This window comes from Lepeophtheirus salmonis, chromosome 9 (genome assembly GCF_016086655.4).
Source record: "Lepeophtheirus salmonis chromosome 9, UVic_Lsal_1.4, whole genome shotgun sequence".
NCBI lineage: Eukaryota > Metazoa > Arthropoda > Copepoda > Siphonostomatoida > Caligidae > Lepeophtheirus > Lepeophtheirus salmonis.
This window is the reverse complement of record NC_052139.2, coordinates 29,035,885-29,043,965: the sequence shown is the minus strand read 5'-3', so window position 1 is coordinate 29,043,965 and position 8,081 is coordinate 29,035,885. Positions and strand designations below refer to the sequence as shown.

Genomic DNA, 8,081 nt, shown 5'->3' with positions numbered 1-8,081 from the left:
TCTATTGCTAATACATTCATAATTCATAATAATATCGATGGATTTCTATGCAGAAACACTTATGAATAAACTTTAGATCAACGAGTGTAGTATTAAAATCTTAAGTTTATACTACATACCTAGATGTTTATTAGTATATTATTGTAATAAGTGTAGGTCGTAGAAAATTTATCAATTATCAAATATATTATAAGGCTTAACAATTAAGACAAATAAATTTTATAAGCTTTAATCAATGAAACACGTAAATGAATATATATTTATGGATGCGCATTACACCATTATCTACAAATGATTAAGATTAAATTTAAGAGTTAGTGTCAATGAATACGGAATTAGGTATTTACCTGCCATCTTGTGTAATTTAACAACAAGGCCTATTTAATAAAATAACAATATATATATATATAATGGAGTTTGTGGGTGGGTGTGCTCTTTAAGTGTGCTCACAATTAAAGACCTAGTAGGCTGAAATTTTGAATTGGTGCAGCTCAATGTAGATTTATAAATCAAATGTGATTGGCGTCTCATAAAACAACTACAGGTGTGCACGTCTAAAACTGAACACTCCTTCAAAGTTTAGGCGTTTTTCCTTGTCTACAGACTTGAGGGCTTGACGAGGCGTTCTCTTGTAGACCTTAAGGCCAACATATTCCTTAACTAGCCGGTCCATGGTCCTTCTGCTGACGTTGAACCCCCTGGAGAGGCCGCTGACAATAACCTTGCCTCTCTTGTCCACGACAGGCTTTTTAACGGACGCAACCATTTTGTCCGACCTTGGATGCCTTGACTTAGATCTTGTGGTCGCCTCAGGAGTCCATTTGGCTACCACGATATAAACGGTGGTGCGGCTGCAATTCATAACCTTGGCAATTACAGTGGGAGTTTTTCCTCGCGCGGAAAGTTCCAAAATTGCAACTCGACGTCTCTCCATATTATTGGCTGTTGTTTCACTGTTGCTATTTAGATTTTGCTGGAGTTTTGTTTATAACTAGTAAAGGCCATTGCTTCGAAGTATAAACCGGTTACAACTGAATAAAATCATGAATATGTGCATGGGATAAAATTTAAAGGAGTGTTCAATTTTAGACGCGCAAACCTGTATACGAATAACGACGTATAGCGGACCATATATCAAAAAAGTTATAGACAAAATAAGAAACCGATGAAAATTGACATGACATTTTTTGATTCAAGTGCAATAAATGGATTTTCAATGGAATATTGGATTAGTATAAAAAATAAATACGAATATAAATTTGCCTTGAAATTCGTTTACATATCAATTTGACGCATAGAAATTAATGTTTCATTGAAATATTTATCATTTTCTGAATAATTTTTCATTTTTTTTAGCATACCTCAATTCTCATTTTTTAAGAAAAAAACCACAAAACGATGCTTTTGGACATAAAATTTTAAATTATAATTCTACTACATAGTATTATCAATTTTACTGAGCATTTTAATCTACAATTTTTGCAATATTTACTGAAATGAGCAAGTTATTAACTCTTTTTTTTTATAAAATCAGTACAAAAAAGATTTTTTAAATATACTTCACGAAAATCGAGTTTCCAATTTAAAAAAAAACAACAATAAATAGACTTCTCATCTAGATTAATTTTTCTATATATGTTCGTATTTTATTTGAAGTTTAAATCACAATTTTTAAAATTCCTAATAATACACATATTATAATACTTGACCGCACCGAAGGAGTTTAAATATTAAAAATAAATAATATTCACCATTGTTAATGTGATTTACCGCTCCCTCCTTGGACCAAGCAATGTAGGCTAATCCTTTGCTAGCACATTTATAAGAAAATGCATAAGTTTGTTATAAATAATTTTAATCATCTGTGGTTGTTGCCATGAATTGAATTATTGTTAAATTTTCATATTTTTTATTCCATAAATAAGTTCTATTTAAAAAAATATTACATTGTTAAGAATTACAGTATATTTTCTTTTCAGTTGTCGATGTTATTGCTTCCGTTCTCCAAACCAGTGTTCTAAACGTTCATCAGTTCAATTTGTATAAGTTATTTTTAAACAGCAAACAATCCGCAATAATTATTGAATAGTAATGCAATCGGTGGGATTGATTGGCTAACTACCAGCTGATTTTCTTATCAGATAAGAAGTTGCGTTGTACAATAATTCTAATGAGGTGTTTAATAGAAATATAATCTTTTGTGGGAACCTCTCTATGTAGCCAGTAGCTTTCTTTATACAGATGAGGAATAACTAATCATATATTTATGATGAAACAGATGACACAAAACTTGATAACATATTTCATCCATCAGCTCCAACATCTATTTATTTTCTCAATTTAACGCACACACTTGTAAGTGATTTAGTATCATTTATAGATGTTATTTGTGAAAATTCTTCTCTCATCACAAAAACACAATTGATATTATCCTTAAATTCATTTTTTGTGTGAACACTCCAACGCTTGGTAAGAATTTATTTTCTCTCATTGAATAATATTTAATATTATCCATTTATCACACCTCTGAAATAAATAGATTTCAATTTTTATAATAAACAAAATTAAATTTAACTAGGAGGTATGACATCAAATTTAACGTTTTGAATACTGCGTAATGTTTTTATTATGTTTAGGCTCTTTTTATCTGCACGATGAATTTGTCATCAGTTAATTGACAATATTTGATTATAACTTTTTATAATGAATGAGTAGAGTTTAAATTCTAAGGCCCTTCAGTTTTAAAGAACGGAAAATTGACATGGTGACCCTGGCAATTTGAAGAATATTGTAGGCAAAGTAACGTAACTGTCTCCAAGTTTCATAAAATTAACAGCCATGAGTAAGATGTACAGATCCTACTCCGTCTTCAGTAGGAATGCCTCCAATTTTGATAATCAATTTCCCTTTAATTCTAACAAGAACATATCTTTACATAGGGCCGGAATACCGGGGGTATTAGGTGTAACTTTTTACCATAGCCCCAGCTAAGGAGCCCCCAGGACTCTAAAAGGGTTCTCCTTGAGAAAGGAAAAACACACGAAGAAAGGTTTTTTAATAATAATAAAATAACGATATTTCTTTGAACTGTTGTGCTATGTGCAAAAAACATGTAACTCACTGAACTGATGTAAACGCACCAAGTAAAAAAAGAACAATTTGTCCCTAGGTTACCTCCTGGTTGGCCTAGAAACAGCTAGACCTTTGAACAATAAGTAGTTAATAAGTTAAAAAAAGATCATGTTATATAATTATAACTTTTACCTTGGTATTTTCTTCTCATGATACATCTTCATCTATGGGGAGATCCATTCAAGAATGATTACATTTATGTGAAGGTGGGATTATGATGTAGGGTCGTGCGAACAGAAGGATGTTTATCTCGAGAGGGGTGGGGGTAAATCACATAAGGCGAGGGGGGCCTCAATTTTAATACAATATAAAATGAACACGTCATGTTTTTTAAGTTTCCTTTAATTGGTCAGATGGAGTTACACTGATTAAGTATAAGTAAATATTTTAGTATTTCAATTACTCCAATTGATTTATCTTTTTTAGTTACTTAAAATTTATTGCATACATTACAAAACTATAAATACATATATCAATACAGAAATTGATCTGATCTCCTACTTAATTTTATAGTTATTATCGATATCATAAATTTAAGAATACAAAAATTTTCATCCTCTTTTTGCCTGGCTTGATATCTAAAATATAAAAAAATGTAGTAAAATTTTTATGAATACATTTCAGTTTTGTGAATTGTTTTGTTTATTTGATTTAATTCATTTCAGACAATAAAAAACGAGAATATGACCCCTGAGCTGTTGTTCTTAATTGGTATACTTATATGTATCTGGATTAATGGATATCAAATCATGGAAACGGTGAACGCCATCTCAATATTCAGAAGTTAAAATTCATTCAAAAATAATTATTCGCACGTAGTGTAATATTTAAATTACGAATTCATTCATTCTTTCTAATATTATGAATAATATTTTAAATAACACTTGCTATAATTATTTGGAAATGATTAAATATTTGTAATTAATTTATGTTTTTCTAAATAAAAAAGGATATTTTTTTGTTCAAAAATAGTTTGATTTTTTTCTGAATTAATTTTTTGTTAAGGATTTGTTTTAAAGAAGGATATTGACGAAAGAACATCAATCTCTATATATTGAGACAATTCTTAAAAATATGAACCTCACTTCTTATTTATAGTTTTAGATTAGCAAAAAAGGAGAATTAATGGGCACAAAATTCAGATTTTGGCATTGATTCAGCTTATAGAATTGAAATTAAGCCATGATTTCTGGGTTTTCAACGTTCAAAGTAATATTCAACTTTAATAAGCAATTTCATATAGGTGAGAATTATTTTTTTAGCCTTTTTAATTCTTTTTAGCCAACTTTACTATGGATGGTGTAAGGGACTCATTTGATATTGATTTATATGCAGAACAAGACGAAAAATATTTACCAACAATGGTTTTTTTATCTATTTTGATACGCTACAAACAGGGGAAAAAAATAGTGTCTGATATATATCTATCTTAATATGGTTTACCCTGACGCCTCCCCTAATCGTGCAACCATATTTAAGTGGGTTGGTGAGATCCAGGATGACGCTTAAAAGTTCGTGAAAAATGTCTCATCAGAACAGACAAGAACACCCAACAACATCACCCAAGTAAAGGTTCCGGTAAAGAACAAACCCGGATAGAGCGTTCAAGAGGTCTCAACAGAACTTTCCTTACAATCCAAAGTGGTTTTTAGAATCCTGACTGATGATCTCCACATCAAGAACCTCCTCGGCGTGTGGATACACAGTCTCTCTCTTTCAAACCAACAAAGATGAGCGAGTGAAGTGCTGTAGGTCCCTCATTAAGCTCTTTAAGGACCACAGGAAGAAGTATTTGGAGTCCCACCTCTTTGTACAGACCACGAATATCTCACACACGGCGTTCAGCGTATGATAAAGTTAATGAACGAAGATGAGCTCTCCGAACAGATGCGGGAGTTATAGAACCATTGCAACGACGTATCTGAGCCGAAGGTGACTATGTGACTTTTTTTAAACTTCTGAATGCAATTTCTTGTATTACTGGGGCAGTCTCAATCATAGAGTACTAGAAACTTTTATGTTCGATAAGATCCTTCAAAAAGTGCCCCCTCCGCACTCTCTGCACCACTGCCACAAAATATGTGTCCCAAGCGTGTGTTTTTGCTTTATCAGTCCTTTAAATCATATTTAAAAAAGTATAATTGGAAGGGAACAATTTATACTTCATTTTTAGCGTTAAAAAAACAACGGCAAAAAAATCAGTTCTATTCATTGAATGCACGTTCCATGGAACGTTGTTCTATTTCGCGTTCATTTTATAAATCTACATTTAATCCCATTGGACACCTTTAGAACTTGGATCTTCTCAAGAGAATTATGAACTTTGTAAGTTCTTAGCTCTGATTTGGTAAAGGATTTGCAAATATTCCTTATTCAGATCAAACATGAAGAAGTTATTATTTCTATGTCAAATGTTTGAAACGATCTCCTTGGGGTTTAGTCATAGAATGACAGGTCCCTTCACAAACTTATTTAATTTCGTTGGATCCACTCTAAATCAAACCTTGCCATATTTCTTCCCCACCACAGTTATAGGATGACACCTTTCCGTAGGCTTATTTCTAAACTACTCAATTACACCTTTTTCTCCAATAGCTCCAACTCCTTCTCTGTAGCTTCTATGCAAGCAAAGGTAATTGTCGTTGCTTTTTAGTGTTTTCCAGGTACCGGTTTTGGTTCAAATATTTTTATACGTGCATATTTTATCTTTCTTAAAGGTTGGTTTCCATATCTTAATAAATTCTCCTTTCATGGCTTTAATTTATTCATTCAAATTTTATTTTTCTCCCATAAACCCACAAGGACCTAGTTCTACGTCCTTTTTTAATCTACTACGCTCAATTTGGGTTAAATAAACCTTCGGGAAGATCCTGATCTTTTACCTTAACTTCCACAACTTTTTTGATGTGGTCTTTAGCAATATATACTTTTCCTTTTTCATCATTACGAAAACATACTTTAAAAAGAATGGATTCTAAATGATTGAAATTAGCTTCAGAAGTTCTACTGAAACGGATCTTTTGAATTTTCAAAGGGTAGAAGTTTTCATCTGCAATAAATGCCTCACTCCCATAATTTAAAATTATATGAATATTATTACCCTTACAACTAAATTTAGATTTTTTCCTTGTTACAAAAATTATTTCATTTATATTACTATAGACTCAATATATATTATTATAGATCAGAAGTTTAAAATCCAAGGTTATACCATACCACGGAATCTTCCGTTAATAAACTTGGTGCTATAAAAAGGGCGATGAAATAGCTTTCACTTTTTAATCTAGTCTTTAATAGCCAACATGACCGCTTCATTTGTTGAGGAAGCCATGACGAAGGAACTGACATGATACTAATCACATTATTAATTAAATGTTTTTAACTCTCATTGGATCCAAAAGCTCTTATAAGATTTCGAAAGGATCTCTTAAAAGACTTCACTATATTTACTTATTAAAATCAGCTATTAATGAAAGAGTTATGGCTCAGTAAGTCAGGTGAGCTGTTATGGAAAGGTAAACAAATCTACTATATGCATTGGAAAATAACACTTTGCTGAATAAATGCTATGAATTCTTTATAGTGATGTAGGCATGTTTATGAACCACCAATTAGAGCCACATTTAAATGGCTACCCCTGCCGCTTCCATATCCACTTTAAAAGTCTACTATATCTACTACACTTTTCAGGTCAGTCTCATAACTATATTGATTACACATCTGTTGTGGGGATGCTACAAAAAGATTTGTAGCGCCGATATCTTAAATTATACATCACGACGCAAGACAATTTGGCTTTAAAGACAATAACATTTAAACAAAGTGACTAAATATTTTTCTACCATCACTATAGCGTGCTTAGTCCATGGGATCTGTTGTGTTTTTTCCCGTAATCATGAGTCTAAATTATTTTAAGTATCCCATCTTAAATTTATTTTGCTTTATTAAAATATTCATATATTTTTTATATCGAGGAGAAAAGGAAATATTAAAATATATATTTTGAAATGTTTGATTTTCTTTTATACAAATATAAATTTTAGAAAAACCAAATTGTCAGTAATTACAATTATTTATGGATCAAATTACACTTTTTTATTCTATATGCAGCATATAATCAATTCAAAAATATTTTTTTGAGTTTTAATATGTTTCCGCATTCTTCTCATGCTTTAAGATGTGAAAAGCACGAAAATCAATTTTTGAGGCATCTAAGTATATCTATATTGGACTTAAAGTTTTCGCAAAATGCCCTTTTTGATGATTTTTTTGGAAAATAAAGTATAGATAAGACACACAATTGAATATCAAAATAGACATTAAACTAAAATACGATTATTTTTGAATAATACTTTTAATGTATTTTATTATCCAAGTATCAAAATTCTCCAACTCCCTTCTATCAATTTTATTTGCTTTTATATTTACTACATTTTTGAAAAATAAGACACACACTCAATTTCTTATTTTAGTATAATTTATATATTACCAATTTGAAAATTGTCTTATTTTGCACAAATACTTTTTACTTCTTGAAAATTGACTTTACTCATAAGAAAGGGAATGGATTTACAGACGAACAAAGTTTTATTAATATAAAATAGCAAATATCTTTATTACACTATTGGTTTTAAGGCAAAGGGATCGATTGATTTGATGAGGAACAACAGATTTAAAAAATGATTTTTAATTAAGACTTTTCTTTTATTTTGCAACCATAACATAACAATTTTTATTTATAAGTATTAGATTATATGTCATACGGTAAGGAATAAAAAAGACTACTAGTTATTTATCATTTCTCAAACAATCAACAACATATGATCCACAGTATGATTCAAAATACAAATAGGTACATACATCTATTAATATATTATATGCGTATACATTTAAGGTAAAATGTTTACATGGAAGTGTTATTTGCACAAACAAATTGAAATTAAAGATCC

The 8,081-nt window shown here is 30.5% G+C and overlaps 1 long non-coding RNA gene across 1 annotated transcript; it reads left to right on the top strand.

Moving 5' to 3' along the window:
- The first annotated feature begins 2,029 nt into the window (after positions 1 to 2,029).
- On the top strand, positions 2,030 to 4,101 carry LOC121124742 (uncharacterized). Its single transcript, XR_005866399.2, has 2 exons — positions 2,030 to 2,469; positions 3,798 to 4,101. It is a non-coding gene; the product is annotated as an uncharacterized lncRNA (long non-coding RNA).
- Positions 4,102 to 8,081: the final 3,980 nt, after the last annotated feature.